General features: G+C 46.4%; 1 protein-coding gene across 1 annotated transcript in view; it reads right to left on the reverse strand.

Moving 5' to 3' along the window:
• Positions 1–20,468, reverse strand: part of LOC311141394 (oxysterol-binding protein 2-like) — a 72,944-nt gene that overhangs the window by 23,102 nt on the left and 29,374 nt on the right. The gene's annotated exons all lie outside the window — the stretch shown is intronic.

Consider the following 20,468-nt stretch of genomic DNA (forward strand, 5'->3'; position numbering starts at 1 on the left):
CATGAAGTCATGACTCCATCTCCCTTTATTGATCGCTCTCTAAGACATGTAGTTTGTCATGGATGACATACTACAGACACATGCAATGGAGGACAGTGCAGTGGGCTCACCAGCAACAGAGTCTGTGTTAAATTCATTCAGACAGGCAGCCAACGGATGCCCCTCAATATATGATTGGAGATCTTAATGAGCCAAATCTATGGTCGACTGATTGCTCTGCTTGATTACAGATTCATCACATTCCAAAAGAGGTACACAAACGTATGCGCACATGCACACACACTCGGACGGACAGACGGACAGATAGACAGACAGGTTTGCATCTAAAATACACAGGGTCATTTATGACTTAACCACGAAGAGATTCAGAGACACTATAAAAAATACATTAAATAGTAATTACTACCACTGATAAAATGTGTGTTAATTGCTATGACCTTTGGCTGGATTTTACAGCTGGTTTCCAGTTTCACTTCCACTTACTAACACAAAGGCACACATGCAGACACACAGACTGAGACAAACACACACCACACAATCAGACCGAGACACACACATCTCTCTCTTAATGGCCCCTTTCCAGAGACAGACAATGGTGAAACCCTTGGAAGCAGAACAAATGTATATAAGCCGAGTCAGGGTATTTACATGAGGCAGTCTTCCATTCCCTCCGTTGGCCTCTGCTCTGCTGCAGTGGTGACTTTTATCGTAGTGCAGTGTGGCCGCAGTGGAGAGGTTACTCAGGGCCACTCTTAACATATGAGAACAGTGTGTCAGCGTCTGTCCGAACATTATACACACACTCTCACTGGGGACAGAAATACCCCCCAGGTCAGGCACAGAACCAGATATAGCCCACCCAGGCGTTATTGGAAATCCTCTGGGATCTGATGGATTTCACAGTCAGTGCAATGACCCTGGCGGTGGCCACCATCATGAAGATATTAAGTAAAGCAACCTTAGGGCAAAAAATATGACTTGATCAGAGAGAGGCTGGTTAGCCTATCTGTTTGAGAGAAACCACATCTTGACCCTGCGTTTCCACAAACACCCTTTAAATGTCAGGGTAGAACACATGATTTATTGAGGCAAATCAGAAGTAGCCTAGAGGTTAGAGCGTTGGGCCAGTAACCGAAAGGTCACTGATTTGAATACCCAAGGTGAAAAATCTTTCGATGTGCCCTTGAGCAAGGCACTTAACCCTAATTTGCTCCATGGGCACCGTACTACTATGGCTGACCCTGTAAAACTGCACCTATCTGGTGTATGTGACAATAGAAATTCAAATATAAGTCGCTCTGCATAAGAGCGTCTGCTAAATGACAAATGTAAATGTAAAATGTTGATTCTCCATTGTTTTCTCAAGCCAAGGTGCACAAAGTGACTGTGTTCTTTGCATGCCAGCAGATCTTACTGTTATGGAAATTGGTTTGAAGATGATATGTACTATATTGAGCATAACATAACACGTTGGACAATGGTAACTGAGAGAGGTCATATTTACAGTATTATGTGTTGGTAATGTGTGCATGGTGCAGTGACAGTGGGTTCATGCACATTTGTGTGTTTGAGTTACAAGCTACTGTATATATAGGAACTAAAATTAACCTTTTCACGAGGGCAACAGCAGACTTATTGGAGTAAGTTAAAACCTGAGGTAAGGTATCATCACCCTCAACACTAGAGCTCTTGTTCCACTGCCTGGACAATGGAGCCTTGGAAACCAGCCTCTACAGCGCTGGCAGGTTATTGAGTAGACAGGAGGGTCTTTCACATTTCTGAAAGGAGGGGAGCTTCTCTCAAGATGAGGAGCGGGGGGTTGTTGATTTAGCCTAGAATCCATCCAGAAGTATCAGGAAACCCGCCATCACCCCAGGTTCGTTTCTCAAACTCTCTCTGAATAATTATGTTCAATTGACAGTTACATTCAGATCATTTTTTAAGGTATTTCAGCTTTTCTTCTACCACCCTAATCCTCTCTTCACTTTCCATCTCCTGTCTCTACCACTTGTATTCTTTCTTGCGGTCTCACTCTCCCTTCTTAACAGACTATTCCAGAATCTACATCTATTTTTTGTCTGTCAGTCCTCTTCTGTTCTTCCTCTCTTAGTCTTCTCCTCCTGATCTTTATCTCTGCTATATCAGGGAGTAATCATGCACAGCCTAGCCCAAGATAGCCCCCTTATAAAAATGTCCTAAGCATGTCACTTGGCTGTGAGTGTCCATTTAGCTAGCAGACGAAGCTGCCACATAGGCAATTACACTTCCACTAGGAACATGGCAGCTCATTCTGACCTCACAGAGGAAGTGACCAAACCTACTGATAAACACATTTACACTATGTACGTGGGTGACACCAAAAACTAGCAGGCCTTACATGCACATGTTACTGACAACAAAGCCTGGAAGGCACTGCTAGCCCGTTTCCACTTCTACATAGAGATAGGCAGCAGCACCATAAGCAGTGAGAACCAGGCAGTAAGTGCATTAAAGTGACTCAGTTCCAGTCACAGGCCAGTGGGCTGTATGTCTGCTGACAGTCTGGAGCCTTGGCAATTACCACAATCTGATCTGGCAGAATGACATGTTACCAACAGACAGTTACTCCTCAAATAACAACAAGACATGGCAACCACAACAACAGACAATCCTGACAAACCAAGACCAACATCGTGCACAAATATGATGCAAAAGAGCCACAGACTAGTGTCAAAATCGACAACAAAAAGAGCTCTGCTCCTAATTGTTTGGTAGTGCTAAAGAGACTGAACAATGACAACACGTCTCTCTTCGTGCTGATCAAGTGTCCTCCAGTAATCTCTAAAGATTTGTAAGAGGAGATGTCCAGGGAGAGGGAGGAGAGAAAAGAGAGGAGGGAGGAGAGAAAAGAGAGGAGGGAGGAGAGAGGAGGGAGGAGAGAGAGGAGGGAGGAGAGAAAAGAGAAAAGAGAGGAGAGAGAAGAGAGGAGGGAGGAGAGAGAAGAGAGGAGGGAGGAGAGAAAAGACAAGACAGGAAAGGAAAGACGAAGGCTCTCACCATGTCTGTACCCTTGGGCCTCCATCTTCACCCAGTGGGCGGTGACCAGTGAGCAGGCAGAACCAGCTTAGACACACAGCGACTGACTGTGCAGACCAGGTGATGTAATGTGTGAGCTTGCTGAATGGCCACGCTGTGTACAGAAGCACAGAGAGACAAAACTGTCCAGCCAGAGGAAAAGACAAAACCAGGCAGAGCTAGACAGTCCAGTCCGGCACCAACAGTGACAAAGACTGGAACACAGAATGACCCTCCCCATGACAATCTCCCGGACCTGGAATTGAATTAGCCTACAGTTAGACTCAGTTAGGGCCGGAGGCACCACAGAGAGCGAAGGGGAATAACAGGCCTATGTTTGGTGAGGCATGACTATGGAGAGACTCACTCCCTACTATAGGATAGCCTATACAATACTATAGGATACAGTAGGGTAGAGCGGGGATCTCCTGCCAAGAGGAATAAGCCCTTGCACAGAAAAGAGTAAGGTGGAGAACCGTGATGGATGTCCTATGCTCCAAAGGGGGTCAAGAGGATAAGGCCTAAGTCAAGTAAGTCAGGTTTGAGCAGAGACATCTTGAGGAGGGGAGAGTTGGCAGAGCAGAGGCATCCCCCCAGGTATGATGAAGGGGATTAATATAGCCCCTAGAATCCAACACTGAAGAAACCCAAGAGGGGCTACCCTATGCAACTCAACCCTCCAACACCAACACCATCCCATCCTCCTCTCTTCATGGGGCAGCAGGGTATGCCTTGGCATTGGTTGGGGAATGGCATGGCATGGCTGCCACGACAGCAATGTCTGCGGTCCTGATCCACAATGTTAACGTCATCCACATATAAACAGGCTGAAATTACAGCAACGCAAGCAGGATAAAGTCAGGATGTCCCAAAGCCCCCCAGGCTGAGAGGCCTGAGTGGGGCTGTAGGGAAGGAAAAAAATATATACAGGATATGGCCAGGGTATGGTCTTAAATCGTTTATGAGCAGACAATAAATGTTTTAAGTCTGTATGAGGTCTTAACTGTCCTTGTTGCTTTATAGAGAGGATGGTCTACAGCAATTATTGCTTTGGTGTGATTGGTAGTAGGTCACTGATAACCCTCTATTATTGGCTGACATGTCTACCACTCACTAACGGAGGTGTTGGAAAAGCGGGGCTATTCGTTTAGAACAGGTAGGTTGGGGCAGGTAAGTTAGGAACTCTTGCAATGTAACAGAAGTTAGGAGCAGGTAGAGGAAAGGAACTCTGCAGCGAAGACTATCATTATTCACCCTCATTTTGCCAAGGAGTTCACCAGCCAAGTGATTGAACTTAAAATAAACTCTCACATGCACCAAGGACTAGGCCTATTTGTTTAGTGGAGGATCTGCTTACAGCAGGGTGTCTGCATAACTAATTGTCATTCCGGAACCTCTGGCATGCAGTCTGAATCCTGGCATCTCATAATAACAGAGTCAAACCACCTTACCATCATCACCACACTCACCTCACAGCTACTGGGAGAGGTTATACCTGCTGGGAACAGAAACAATGGTTTCATGGGATAAAATCACAGAGGGGTATTACTGGTAGTCTATTATTTGGCTAATGAGAGCTTTCACACTAGGATGTAGAACTAAGGCTGGAATGTTTCTAGCAATTACACAAAACTGAACTCGGCCCTCTGTAGCTCAGTTGGTAGAGTATGGCGTTTGCAATGCCAGGGTTGTGGGTTCGATCCCCACGGGGGGCCAGTATGAAAAAAGTATGAAAATGTATGCACTCACTAACTGTAAGTCGCTCTGGATAAGAGCGTCTGCTAAATGACTAAAATGTAAAAAATGTAAAATGGTTTGGTAGTGAGACAGCAATGAAGGAAAGAGGAAGGGAAGAACCGTTGCCCAGTAAGAATCTCAGCATCATAAAGTCATTATCATGACTTATCATCTATCAAAAATGTAGGCCTACAGAGGAATTGGAATTGAATATCAAACAAAGGGAAGGGCATTTTAAAAAGGAACTCAGAACAACTCAAACCGTATTAGATTACAGAATATGAGTGGCTGATCAGTAAACCCATCAGAAATACAATACACATGGCATGGCTAGCAGCCCTAGCGGACACACAGCGTTGTAATGAGTAGGTAATGCAGGTAATGAGTAGCCGTGCTGTGATGGTGCAGTCTACTGCTAGTCTGTGTCCCTACTCAGCCCCTCCCCTCCACCCCTCAGAACGCACAGGACAACAGATGTGGATGGATGGCTTCCCTTAGCAAGGTCGATGACACAAACAGAGCGAGAGCGTCAATTACCACACAAGTCACGCTTCAAGGGTGGAGTGTCATCCTCCTCCCCACCCTTCCCCCACCTCTGAGAACACCTATTACACAGAGACCAATAGAAGGACGAGGCTCCTTCTTGCTCTGCTTTTATGGCTTCTTCTCAGCCTATCTTGATGTAAAAAGTGAAAACGTTAGGTAAATCCACAACTCAACTGTCTACTGTTTCCAACCATATATCTGACAAGGTTGCCCCAACCTCAACTCTCCTCTTCCCTACACATCCTTTTTAGCATGTAAACTGCTCATTTATCCCTTCCCTGGTCTGTCCATCTCTGGTCTGACAGAGAGAGAGTGAGCGAGAGAGAGAGCGAGCGACCGAGAAAGAGAGAGAAAAAGATTGAGAGAGAGCGAGAGGCCGATGGCTGTGTAATTGGGAGAGTGATGCGGTACTATCACACTGATAGGTAATAATGATAAGGTAATAATGAGATAATAATTATTAACAGTTCATCATAATAAATCATGATAAAAATAATGTATTCGGTGCATAAATCAGATAAAGGCTAATAGGTGATACAGTACCAAATAACATTTGAAGCGACCCTAATCGGTATTCAATGCAGTGTTTTTTAGAGAACCCATTACAATGATCCCGCTTCAGAAATCCTACCAGAGCCCAGCTCCACTCATTCCAAGTAGACTCAAGCTGAAGAGTACTTTACCTCATCCAGCTAACATCCCAAACCACACGCATACCTGAGGTGTGTATGAAAAATGTATGCACTCACTAACTGTAAGTCGCTCTGGATAAGAGCGTCTGCTAAATTACTAAAATGTAAATGTAAATGTTATAGGAGGCAGTGGATGGAGAAATGGTGCATTGGTAGGTAATGCGTACCCAAGTAATCTGGAGAGTAGGTTATATTTAGTGCCGACTAGTACCTGTGTGTTTCTGTCTGGTTTCAGACAAGCCAGATTCATCACGCCACTGGCAGAAAGGAGAAGAGAGGCAGGGAGCTGAGAGAACCCCTACCTCTTCAAAGAGTATCTCAAATAAGACATCTCAGTCAACTTCATTATTGAGGAAAAATGTACTTATTTCAACTGTGATTTTTTTTTGGTCGTATTGTTCTTTAGTCATAGTGTTCTTAGTTGAAATGTGTATTGCTGTTCCTGTCCATTAGTGTTCTGTATTTTGTCATGTTCTATGTTTTGTGTGGGCACCAGGAAGAATAACTGCTGCTTCTTCAACAGCTAATGGGGATCCGAATAAAAATCATCATAACTGTAAGTCACTCTAGATAAGAACGTCTGCTAAATGACTCAAATGTAAAATATAAAATGAGAGAGGGAGTGAGATTGAAAGAGAATAGAGAAGTGGGATAGAGAGACAGAGCGTCAGAGTGAGTGAATAGATGGATGAGAGGGGAGAGAGGAGAGATGAAAGGAGTGTGTGAGCGGTGCGTTCTGGGCCTGGGGAGGGAGGAGAGTGTAATCCTGAGCAGTAATTGCTAACTGGCTGCTGGGCTCCCCTGAGATGCATCAAGTGAAAACAAATGGAGGAGACGGCAGGTTAAACCCAGTAACACAGCGCCCAAATTAGGAACTGTGCAGAGCAACCCATCACTGTCCCCCCAACCTCTGCAGTACACTTCTAGTAGAATATTGAACACAATATAAGAACATACCCAGGGTTTGGTGAGCAAGGGGCAGCGTAACTCACATTTTACAATAGAGCAAAAGATCAGCTTAAAAAACAGCAACACTGAAATAAATATATACAGTGGGGAAAAAAAGTATTTAGTCAGCCACCAATTGTGCAAGTTCTCCCACTTAAAAAGATGAGAGAGGCCTGTAATTTTCATCATAGGTACATGTCAACTATGACAGACAAAATGAGGGGAAAAAAATCCAGAAAATCACATTGTAGGATTTTTAATGAATTTATTTGCAAATTATGGTGGAAAATAAGTATTTGGTCAATAACAATAGTTTCTCAATACTTTGTTATATACCCTTTGTTGGCAATGACACAGGTCAAACGTTTTCTGTAAGTCTTCACAAGGTTTTCACACACTGTTGCTGGTATTTTGGCCCATTCCTCCATGCAGATCTCCTCTAGAGCAGTGATGTTTTGGGGCTGTCGCTGGGCAACACGGACTTTCAACTCCCTCCAAAGATTTTCTATGGAGTTGAGATCTGGAGACTGGCTAGGCCACTCCAGGACCTTGAAATGCTTCTTACGAAGCCACTCCTTCGTTGCTCGGGCGGTGCGTTTGGGATCATTGTCATGCTGAAAGACCCAGCCACGTTTCATCTTCAATGCCCTTGCTGATGGAAGGAGGTTTTCACTCAAAATCTCACGATACATGGCCCCATTCATTCTTTCCTTTACACGGATCAGTCGTCCTGGTCCCTTTGCAGAAAAACAGCCCCAAAGCATGATGTTTCCACCCCCATGCTTCACAGTAGGTATGGTGTTCTTTGGATGCAACTCAGCATTCTTTGTCCTCCAAACACGACGAGTTGAGTTTTTACCAAAAAGTTATATTTTGGTTTCATCTGACCATATGACGTTCTCCCAATCCTCTTCTGGATCATCCAAATGCACTCTAGCAAACTTCAGACGGGCCTGGACATGTACTGGCTTAAGCAGGGGGACACGTCTGGCACTGCAGGATTTGAGTCCCTGGCGGCGTAGTGTGTTACTGATGGTAGGCTTTGTTACTTTGGTCCCAGCTCTCTGCAGGTCATTCACTAGGTCCCCCCGTGTGGTTCTGGGATTTTTGCTCACCGTTCTTGTGATCATTTTGACCGCACGGGGTGAGATCTTGCGTGGAGCCCCAGGTCAAGGGAGATTATCAGTGGTCTTGTATGTCTTCCATTTCCTAATAATTGCTCCCACAGTTGATTTCTTCAAACCAAGCTGCTTACCTATTGCAGATTCAGTCTTCCCAGCCTGGTGCAGGTCTACAATTTTGTTTCTGGTGTCCTTTGACAGCTCTTTGGTCTTGGCCATAGTGGAGTTTGGAGTGTGACTGTTTGAGGCTGTGGACAGGTGTCTTTTATACTGATAACAAGTTCAAACAGGTGCCATTAATACAGGTAACGAGTGGAGGACAGAGGAGCCTCTTAAAGAAGAAGTTACAGGTCTGTGAGAGCCAGAAATCTTGCTTGTTTGTAGGTGACCAAATACTTATTTTCCACCATAATTTGCAAATAAATTCATAAAAAATCCTACAATGCGATTTTCTGGATTTTGTTTTCTCAATTTGTCTGTCATAGTTGACGTGTACCTATGATGAAAATTACAGGCCTCTCTCATCTTTTTAAGTGGGAGAACATGCACAATTGGTGGCTGACTAAATACTTTTTTCCCCCCACTGTATTCATATTTATTAGACAGAGGGGCGATATTCTATTTTCTGCCTGGCATAGTGTAGCAGGCGTTACAAGTTTATGGATCGATCCACAACACATTCATCTTGTGTCCCAAATAGCATCCTATTCCCTAATAGTGTCCTACTTTTGACCAGATTACTATAAAGGGTATAGGGTGCAATTTGGGGGGAAATTGCCCTGTGCTCTGCCTCCCACGCTCTAGAGGCATGGACATTAATTAGTGTTCCTCCTACAAATGCAAATTCAGCACCTCAGTGGCACCTCGTCTTCCTTGTGAGAGTGCATGCTGGGAAGGGAAGGCGTGGGAGGACTGGACTGGAGACTGGGGACCCACAGTGGTGCTGTAGGGTTCTGCTGCTGCATGATGACAGGGCCAATGAGAGGCAGCCATTCAAGAGGCCAGAAGGGAAATGCAGGCAAAGACTGTAGCTGACTGTCAGTTACACTGCATTGTAGGACACCCATATAAAAAAAATCATGACAGTTTACAATAGAATACAGTGGCTTGCGAAAGTATTCACCCCCCTTGGCATTTTTCCTATTTTGTTGCCATACAACCTGGAATTAAAATTGATTTTGGGGGGGTCTGTATCATTTGATTTACACAACATGCCTACCACTTTGAAGATGCAAAATATTTTTTATCGTATAACAAACAAGAAATAAGACAAAAAAACAGAAAACTTGAGTGTGCATAACTATTCACCCCACCAAAGTCAATACTTTGTAGAGCCACCTTTTGCAGCAATTACAGCTGCAAGTCTCTTGGGGTGTCTCTATAAGCTTGGCACATCTAGCCACTGGGATTTTTGCCCATTCTTCAAGGCAAAATCCAGCTCCTTCAAGTTGGATGGGTTCCGCTGGTATACAGAAATCTTTAAGTCATACCACAGATGCTCAATTGAATTGAGGTCTGGGCTTTGACTAGGCCATTCCAAGACATTTAAATGTTTCCCCTTAAACCACTCGAGTGTTGCTTTAGCAGTATGCTTAGGGTCATTGTCCTGCTGGAAGGTGAACCTCCGTCCCAGTCTCAAATCTCTGGAAGACTGAAACAGGTTTCCCTCAAGACTTTCCCTGTATTTAGCGCCATCCATCATTCTGACACGTTTCCCTGCCGATGAAAAACATCCCCACAGCATGATGCTGCCACCACCATGCTTCACTGTGGGGAAGGTGTTCTCGGGGTGATGAGAGGTGTTGGGTTTGCGCCAGACATAGCGTTTTCCTTGATGGCCAAAAAGCTCAATTTTAGTCTCATCTGACCAGAGTACCTTCTTCCATATGTTTGGGGAGTCTCCCACATGCCTTTTGGCGAACACCAAACGTGTTTGCTTATTTTGTTCTTGAAGCAATGGCTTTTTTCTGGCCACTCTTCAGTAAAGCCCAGCTCTGTGGAGTGTATGGCTTAAAGTGGTCCTATGGACAGATACTCCAATCTCCGCTGTGGAGCTTTGCAGCTCCTTCAGGGTTATCTTTGGTCTCTTTGTTGCCTCTCTGATTAATGCACTCCTTGCCTGGTCCATGAGTTTTGGTGGGTGGCCCTCTCTTGGCAGGTTTGTTGTGGTGCCATATTCTTAATTTTTTTTTTTAATAATAGATTTATAATGGTGCTCCGTGGGATGTTAAAAGTTTCTGATATTTTTTTATAACCCAACCCTGATCTGTACTTCTCCACAACTTTGTCCCTGACCTGTTTGGAGAGCTCCTTGGTCTTTATGGTGCCGCTTGCTTGGTGGTGCCCCTTGCCTAGTGGTGTTGCAGACTCTGGGGCCTTTCAGAACAGGTGTATATATACTGAGAGCATGTGACACTTAAATAAAGTCCACCTGTGTGCAATCTAACTAATTATGTGACTTCTGAAGGTAATTGGTTGCACCAGATCTTATTTAAGGGCTTCATAGCAAAAGGGGGTGAATACATATGCACGCACCACTTTTCCATTATTTATTTTTTAGAATTCTTTGAAACAAGTTATTTTTTCATTTTACTTCACCAATTACATGAACTCCAAATAAAAATCCATTTAAATTACAGGTTGTAATGCAACAAAATAGGAAAAACGCCAAGGGGGATGAATACTTTTGCAAGGCACTGTACTACAGTTCTTACTATAGAATTCTGTAGTAAACTGTAGTATACTGTAGAATATTATACTACACACTGTAGTATCCCTCGATCATGTGTAGTACTTAGTATAGAATTGTGTTGTATACTGTAGAATACTATAGTAACTCCTACAGCAGGGGTAGGCAACCCTGGTCCTGGAGTGCCGCAGGCACTTCATGTGTTTGATTTAAGCGACCTGGAAGACAAGTGTGTGTTGAATTTAGGTAATCACTAAACTGATCAATTAGCTCAGTAGGTCGGGCGTGGTGACTAGTTGGAACAAAATTCTGCAGTACCTGCGGCATTCCAGGAACAGGGTTGCCTAACCCTGTACTACAGTATTATCCACAAAAAACACTAGTAAATCCTACAGAAATGTCTGCAAAAACACTAGTCCGCAAAAACACAACATTATTTTAACTATAGTAAATACTACATTATTTAATTTGCATATACCCTGCCCATTCCCCTCCTCCATATCCCAATTTGTGCCACCCATAAATGAGAAACCTACATCCCAAGTATAGACCATATTGTGTTCCATACAGGTTATATGGACATCTGGATAAGAGCGTCTGCTAAATGATGTAAATGTAAATAGAAAAGAGCAGAAAGCTCTGAACTCTCCATTCAGACCCCAGTCTTACCTACATACCTACCTACCTCCCTACAGGTTATGGAAAATTAGCTATTTTAGTATTTCTCCAGTAGGTTTCCTCAAGGAGAAAGCCCCCCACTTCTATGTCAAAGATGATAAAACAAAAACACTTTAGTAAATACTACAGTAATGTCCCCAAAAACACTACAGTTAATACTACATTATACTACAGTCAAGCAAAAACACTACAGTAATACATACAGTATACCCTACTACAGTCCCCAAAAACACTACAGTATACTACAGTTTGGGTATGGGCAATATATCGTTTAGACCATATACCGGGTTATTTTATGCAATTGGTGGAAATTGTTAAAAGTACTCTTTGTGCATAGAGTTGTTCACTTTAAAATGTATGCCAAATAAAAACCAATGATTGCAAAGTGAAAAATCGGAGTCTCAGCATCATTCTCTTACCGTGCCCTGTACTGACTTCTACATGGTTACTGGTTAGGGTTTTATCTGAGAGTGTAGTAGCCTCAATTGCTATCCATCCGAGTGTCTGAATATTAATCTTACTGATCCACGATCATTCTGTGGATTAGCTTGAGTTGATAAGTGATAGTGTGCAGCAAAACACCAACTAATTCTACATTCTGATATCTACTCTCTCTCCCTCTCTTCCTCCCTCCCACCAGAGGCTCTTTAATTCAGGACCAGACATAAGGAGATGGGCATCAAAACACACACACCTGCTCAGACTGTAGTCGGCCAAGACAGGCACTCTGTCTTCTACATTTTATTTTAAAAGTAATTTAGCAGACGCTCTTATCCAGAGTGACTTACAGTGAGTGCATACATTATTTTTTTATATATTTTTTTTCATACTGGCCCCCCCTGGGAATCGAACCCACAACCCTGGTGTTGCAAACGCCATGCTCTACCAACTGAGCTACATCCCTGCCGGCCATTCCCTCCCCTACCCTGGACGACGCTGGGCAAATTGTGCGCCACCCCATTGGTCTCCCGGTCGCGGCCGGCTACGACAGAGCCTGGATCAAAGTGTTCTGACAACCAATACAGACAGACAGACAGACAGAGAGCCAGAGAGAGAGAGACACAGAGAGAGAGCCAGAGAGAGAGAGAGAGAGAGAGAGAGAGAGAGAGAGAGAGAGAGAGAGAGAGAGAGCCAGAGAGAGAGAGACACAGAGAGAGAGAGAGAGAGCCAGAGAGAGAGAGACACAGAGAGAGAGAGAGAGAGAGAGAGAGAGAGAGAGAGAGAGAGAGAGAGAGAGAGAGAGAGAGAGAGAGAGAGAGAGAGAGAGAGAGAGAGAGAGAAAGGCAGAGAGAAAGGCAGAGAGAAAAACGTTGCATTTTCATTCCCACATTACCGTCAGTGTAGTTTGAGGCTGTGAGGAAAGAAACTCTGAATGAAATCAATTCTTCACAACAGAAGTTCTGAAGCACAAAAAGCTAAGGTAGGCTAAGCAACAGTTGATTCAGCTGCAGATTTGGCCTTACATAACAGGAACATGCTTCAGAAAACATTGCCCATAATTATGGTCCAGCTACAGCAGTTAGGAAGATGGACTGAATATAAGGGGGATACTGTCATGGAATTCAGCACTACTTCAGCTGGATCTATAGCAGACGAAGAGCAGCAGGAGCGTTCAACAATTGACCATCTTGACATTCACAGATTCCTATACAGATGTGTGTGAACATATAGGATAGGCCTACACACACACTTTCTCCTGTTTAAGTATGTGTGTGGTCACTTCTCTGTTTGTGTGTGTGTGTGTGTGTGTGTGTGTAGGGAGGGGGAGCACGTGCCTCACTCCAGCAGTGTGTGTGAATGTGTGTTTTTGATTAACTATCCTTGTGGGGACCAGAAGTCCTCACAAGGATAGTAAAACAAGGAAAATTGCCGGTCCCCACGAGGACAAATGCTATTTTAGGCTTTGTGGTTAGGTTTAGGATTACAATTAGAATTAAGGTTAGGAGTTACGGTTAGGTTTAGGTATAGTTTTAGGGTTAAGGTTAGGCTTAGGTTAAGGAAAATGGGATTTTGGATGGGAATCAAGCCACAAGGATAGCAATACAAAACGGTGTGTGTGTAAGCTTGTCATAGTGAGTCCTGACATGGCCTCCATCCCAAAGTCAACTAGGTGAACAAATAAAGGGGCCAAGCAGAGAGTACAGAGAGACCAGGGCAGAGCACACATGGGACATGGAGTTCATTCCCATCACTTCACCTCACATTCACTGACCACACAAACAATGCTTAGTTAGTTACACAGGCCTGCACGAACAGTCACACACGCACACTCTGGCACTGCTGACATGGAAAACGTTCCCCAAATGAAGTTTCAAACTAAGAACCAAATCTAACCTTGCACTGATAAATTGCTGTGAGAAACTTACAATCCCCTAACAATAACTTATTGCATGTTTTTCACACTTACTAATCATAATCAAACTGACCTCCATCAAAATGCAGTAGCCTATAAATGAATACTGGTACAGTAGTTAGTCTATACTTTAGTGCAGTATCACAACTGCATCAGTGTAGTCATCCTATCTATGACTCTGCTGCGAGGGCCTCTAGGACCCAGGGAACCGCAGGACCTTGCATCTTACTTTAGAATCCCCAATATCAGCATCATCATATGTGGACTACCGGTACTATTAATGCTCTACACTCTACACTGTACATGCACAACTATGGCATGCAGATATGCACAGCTAGGGACTAGCTAGCATGTTACAAGTTACAATATTACATCACTTCTACATTCAAATGCAAGGTGAAGCAGCTGGAAGACAGAGGGAGTGAATGGGAGAGGGAGAGAGAAAGGGGGGATGGAGTGGAGGAAGAGTGGTGGGGAGGTAGGGAGGGAGAGAGGAGAGGGAGGGGAGGCTGTGTTCCAATGACCCAGGTTCACCCATCTCAACTCTGCTGCTGCTATGTAGGAAAAGGATGGTCCAGAGCCCTAACGCCAGCCAGGCTGCAGCCGGACCCAAGCAGCACGGGATTGAGACAAAAGCCAGAGAGCACCAGAGCGATACAGAGAGATGGATGAATAAATGGATGGATACCTCCGAGGCATACGAGGTGGAGGAGGTGGCAGGCTGAGTTTTTCCTTCGGGGTGGAGTGAGAGGAGTGTTGAGGCTGTCTCCTCCTGAGGCTGAGCTGTAGCTGCTGTACTGACCCTGGTTCAGTTTACCGTGGCAGCCCGAGTTGCAGAAGGAGCGGACCATCCCTGGCTCCCAGCAGCCCCGGCCCTTCATCCCCTTCTCTCTCCTCTGTAGGCCCGGCGCTCCCCGAGACGCGACACTGCCCTGGGCAGCTACATCATCCTGGCGCGGGGGGGCGGAGGCAGCAGCGATTCTCCTTATTCAGCATTGCAGCGTACACACACACACACACATTCACAAACGCCTGAACTCACGCACACAATGACAAGTGGAGTGAGGCAGGTGCTCCCCCTCTTGCATTAGTGTTTTCTCCCTCTCCGAAACCCTCTCACACACAAACACTGCACACACTCACATCACGGCACATTCTAAATTCTCCTCCACATGCTTTTGTCAATGCAGTGCAGCGAGTGGAAAGGATAAAAGGAGGGTGGGAGGGAAAGAGGAGATAAGCAGTTTCATCCATAGAAACTAGACCAGAATGCATTGCTACTTCCCCACTACCATAGCCCCCCTCCCACCCGCTGCATGCCTTCCCTGCTTGACGGCATAAGTCAATAGTTAACTGCTTCAGGGAAAGTTATGCTGCACAGATTACAGTGAGCACAGGGACAGTGCTTCACAGATCACAGAACTATCACCGTGTGCAGGTGTGTGTGTATGTGGGTGACTATGAGATAACCCCGTGTGGTAACTAGTCAAGGACATACATGTCAAACAATCTGCCACCGTTCACGTCTCTGATATTCTCTCTGCCCCTCTCCCTCGTCCAGCTTTCCTGAAGAGACAACCAGCAGCTATCAGACCACTGCGCAATTCTCTAGAAAGGGCAAGGTCAATGCAGAGATATGATACTACTGTTAGTGTATGGCTCCTCTCCTCAGCAGCATGCACTGCTCTGCTCCACACACAGCACAGTGTTTGGAAGGGGGAGGTGGTCATTTCGATACGGCTGCCAAGGCTTCATGCAGTGTGCTGCATTCCCATTCCAAGGTGATCTTGACCATCGCACGGCTTTCTCCCCACGTGTGTGTGTTTGTGCATGTGGGTGGGCACCTTGAAGAAGGGGAACAGTCTCACTTACAGCAATGCACATGGATACACACGTGGATACATACGTATCCCAACGGTAACATAACACACACATGCTTTTAAACCAGCTTGGCTGTCTTCTGATCATGGCCTCTTTTGCCCTCGAAACAGCAGCCAATGTTGTCTCAGTCCAAATTAGCTTTTTTTATGGTGGTAGTGATCCACTTGAATTCTGCTCAAGCTGTTGCCTTTGGAAAGCACACACCATGACGATGTGTGTGTATTGACTGCAGCTACATGAGATGTCATTAACCATGTCATAATAATTTTATAAACAGTGCTTGTCTGTAAAATGAACAGTAAAATGCCATGACAGCAGGTTCCTGACTGAGACACATAAAGATGAGCATCTCTGGTGTTACTTGTACCTGTGCACATATGGAACAGTCTGGATATTTTACACGCTGCTACATGTGTGCTGCTCTAAAGTAGTCCTGTAGTGTAGGGCATCATGGTAGAAAGTCTTATATACTGAAGGTGTTTGGGAGAGGGAGAGGTGGTGTAGGGACAGGGAGAGGGGTTGTAGGGACAGGGAGAGGGGGTGTAGGGACAGGGGGTGTAAGGAGAGGGGGTGTAGGGACAGGGAGAGGGGGTGTAGGGACAGGGGGTGTAAGGAGAGGGGGTGTAGGGACAGGGAGAGGGTGTGTAGGGACAGGGGGTGTAAGGAGAGGGGGTGTAGGGACAGGGAGAGGGGGTGTAGGGACAGGGGGTGTAAGGAGAGGGGGTGTAGGGACAGGGAGAGGGGGTGTAGGGACAGGGAGAGGGGGTGTAGGGACAGGGGGTGTAAGGAGAGGGGGTGTAGGGACAGGGAGAGGGGGTGTAGGGACAGGGAGAGGGGGTGTAGGGACAGGGGGTGTAAGGAGAGGGGGTGTAGGGACAGGGAGAGGGGGTGTAGGGACAGGGAGAGGGGGTGTAGGGACAGGGAGAGGGGGTGTAGGGACAGGGAGAGGGGGTGTAGGGACAGGGAGAGGGGGTGTAGGGACAGGGAGAGGGGGTGTAGGGACAGGGGGTGTAGGGACAGGGAGAGGGGGTGTAGGGACAGGGGGTGTAAGGAGAGGGAGATGGGTGTAGGGACAGGGGGTGTAAGGAGAGGGAGATGGGTGTAGGGACAGGGAGAGTGGGTGTAGGGACAGGGGGTGTAAGGAAAGGGAGAGTGGGTGTAGGGACAGGGAGAGGGGGTGTAGGGACAGGGAGAGGGGGTATAGGGACAGGGGGTGTAGGGACAGGGAGAGGGGGTGTAGGGACAGGGGGTGTAAGGAGAGGGAGATGGGTGTAGGGACAGGGAGAGTGGGTGTAGGGACAGGGGGTGTAAGGAAAGGGAGAGTGGGTTTAGGGACAGGGAGAGTGGGTGTAGGGACAGGGAGAGTGGGTGTAGGGACAGGGGGTGTAAGGAAAGGGAGATGGGTGTAGGGACAGGGAGAGTGGGTGTAGGGACAGGGGGTGTAAGGAAAGGGAGAGTGGGTGTAGGGACAGGGAGAGGAGGTATAGGAACAGGGACAGGGAGAGAGAGATGGAGAGGGGATATAGGGACAGCAGGGTTCTCCCCAGGATTTGTTTAACAAGGTGGTGCTGCTGAGAACACCTGTAACTGCCCTTTCCTGCAATCTAGAACAAAAAATACTACACTGCTCAAAAAAATAAAGGGAACACTAAAATAACACATCCTAGATCTGAATGAATGAAATAATCTTATTAAATACTTTTTTTCTTTACATAGTTGAATGTGCTGACAACAAAATCGAATGTGCTGACAATGGAAATCAAATGTATCAACCCATGGAGGTCTGGATTTGGAGTCACACTCAAAATTAAAAGTGGAAAACCACATTACAGGCTGATCCAACTTTGATGTAATGTCCTTAAAACAAGTCAAAATTAGGCTCAGTAGTGTGTGTGGCCTCCACGTGCCTGTATGACCTCCCTACAACGCCTGGGCATGCTCCTGATGAGGTGGCGGATGGTCTCCTGAGGGATCTCCTCCCAGACCTGGACTAAAGCATCCGCCAACTCCTGGACAGTCTGTGGTGCAACGTGGCGTTGGTGGATGGAGCGAGACATGATGTCCCAGATGTGCTCAATTGGATTCAGGTCTGGGGAACGGGCGGTACATAGCATCAATGCCTTCCTCTTGCAGGAACTGCTGACACCCTCCAGCCACATGAGGTCTAGCATTGTCTTGCATTAGGAGGAACCCAGGGCCAACCGCACCAGCATATGGTCTCACAAGGGGTCTGAGGATCTCATCTCGGTACCTAATGGCAGTCAGGCTACCTCTGGCGAGCACATGGAGGGCTGTGCGGCCCCCCAAAGAAATGCCACCCCACACCATGACTGACCCACCGCCAAACCGGTCATGCTGGAGGATGTTGCAGGCAGCAGAACGTTCTCCACGGCGTCTCCAGACTCTGTCACGTCTGTCACATGTGCTCAGTGTGAACCTGCTTTCATCTGTGAAGAGCACAGGGCGCCAGTGGCGAATTTGCCAATCTTGGTGTTCTCTGGCAAATGCCAAACGTCCTGCACGGTGTTGGGCTGTAAGCACAACCCCCACCTGTGGACGTCGGGCCCTCATACCACCCTCATGGAGTCTGTTTCTGACCGTTTGAGCAGACACATGCACATTTGTGGCCTGCTTGAGGTCATTTTGCAGGGCTCTGGCAGTGCTCCTCCTGCTCCTCCTTGCACAAAGGCGGAGGTAGCGGTCCTGCTGCTGGGTTGTTGCCCTCCTACGGCCTCCTCCACGTCTCCTGATGTACTGGCCTGTCTCCTGGTAGCGCCTCCATGCTCTGGACACTACGCTGACAGACACAGCAAACCTTCTTGCCACAGCTCGCATTAATGTGCCATCCTGGATGAGCTGCACTACCTGAGCCACTTGTGTGGGTTGTAGACTCCGTCTCATGCTACCACTAGAGTGAAAGCACCGCCAGCATTCAAAAGTGACCAAAACATCAGCCAGGAAGCATAGGAACTGAGAAGTGGTCTGTGGTCACCACCTGCAGAACCACTCCTTTATTGGGGGTGTCTTGCTAATTGCCTATAATTTCCACCTGTTGTCTATTCCATTTGCACAACAGCATGTGAAATGTATTGTCAATCAGTGTTGCTTCCTAAGTGGACAGTTTGATTTCACAGAAGTGTGATTGACTTGGAGTTACATTGTGTTGTTTAAGTGTTCCCTTTATTTTTTTGAGCAGTGTATATTAGGGTGTGGTGCCTGGCCTTACAGGATAACAAAAATCTGTAAAAATAAAGGGGGTGTAGGAACAGGAACAGGGAGAGTTCACACACAAATGCATTGAGTATTTGTTTAGACCCTTGTGGCTATAATTCTATTTTACGCCACATCTCTCTCAACCCAAGGAGGAGGGAATGACTGTTAGTGTACTGAGGCTGTCAGGCTGCCTGCTGGTGAATTTGGGATTGTTCGCTTGATTAAGGAAACAAAATGTAAAAGTGGCAGTTATTTTTCTGGCTAGTGCCATAAATTCTGCAGCAACATTTCAAATAGCCTAACGAGAGAAAAGAGGAGCTGTGAATACAGAGCTGTAATAGTGTCAGTGAGAGATCAGACGGTGCTGTTGGGTGCTGGTGGCTCTCAGTGTGCTGGGGGAGAAAGCCTGTTCTGGTGTGCATAACTCATGGGGCTGGTGGCTCTCAGTGTGCTGGGGGAGAAAGCCTGTTCTGGTGTGCATAACTCATGGGGCTGGTGGCTCTCAGTGTGCTGGGGGAGAAAGCCTGTTCTGGTGTGCATAACTCATGGGGCTGGTGGCTCTCAGTGTGCTGGGGGAGAAAGCCTGTTCTGGTGTGCATAACTCATGGGGCTGGTGGCTCTCAGTGTGCTGGGGGAGAAAGCCTGTTCTGGTGTGCATAACTCATGGGGCTGGTGGCTCTCAGTGTGCTGGGGGAGAAAGCCTGTTCTGGTGTGCATAACTCATGGGGCTGGTGGCTCTCAGTGTGCTGGGGGAGAAAGCCTGTTCTGGTGTGCATAACTCATGGGGCTGGTGGCTCTCAGTGTGCTGGGGGAGAAAGCCTGTTCTGGTGTGCATAACTCATGGGGCTGGTGGCTCTCAGTGTGCTGGGGGAGAAAGCCTGTTCTGGTGTGCATAACTCATGGGGCTGGTGGCTCTCAGTGTGCTGGGGGAGAAAGCCTGCTCTGGTGTGCATAACTCATGGGGCTGGTGGCTCTCAGTGTGCTGGGGGAGAAAGCCTGTTCTGGTGTGCATAACTCATGGGGCTGGTGGCTCACATTGTGCTGGGGGAGAAAGCCTGCTCTGGTGTGCATAACTCATGGGGCTGGTGGCTCTCAGTGTGCTGGGGGAGAAAGCCTGTTCTGGTGTGCATAACTCATGTCCCGAGGCTTGTACAACGAGGAAAGCAGCTACCTCCATTAATATCACACTTGACCTTAATAATAAATTATCTCCTTTAACAGAGCCTAGGGTAACAATGCAAAGCTATAGCTGAAATTGGTTCCACTGGTGTGTGTGTGTGTGTGGATGTGAGAGATAACTACACAGTACCAATGGTCTCTGAATGTCATGCATGATGCATCACATCATCACTACAGTAGGATCCAGCAGACAGAATACACACACTGGCCACCTACAGTGAGGGAAAAAAGTATTTGATCCCCTGCTGATTTTGTACGTTTGCCCACTGACAAAGAAATGATCAGTCTATAATTTGAATGGTAGGTTTATTTGAACAGTGAGAGACAAAATAACAACAACAAAAAATCCAGAAAAACGCATGTCAAAAATGTTATAA

Source organism: Coregonus lavaretus, assembly GCF_964263955.1.
Source record: "Coregonus lavaretus genome assembly, chromosome: 14".
NCBI lineage: Eukaryota > Metazoa > Chordata > Actinopteri > Salmoniformes > Salmonidae > Coregonus > Coregonus lavaretus.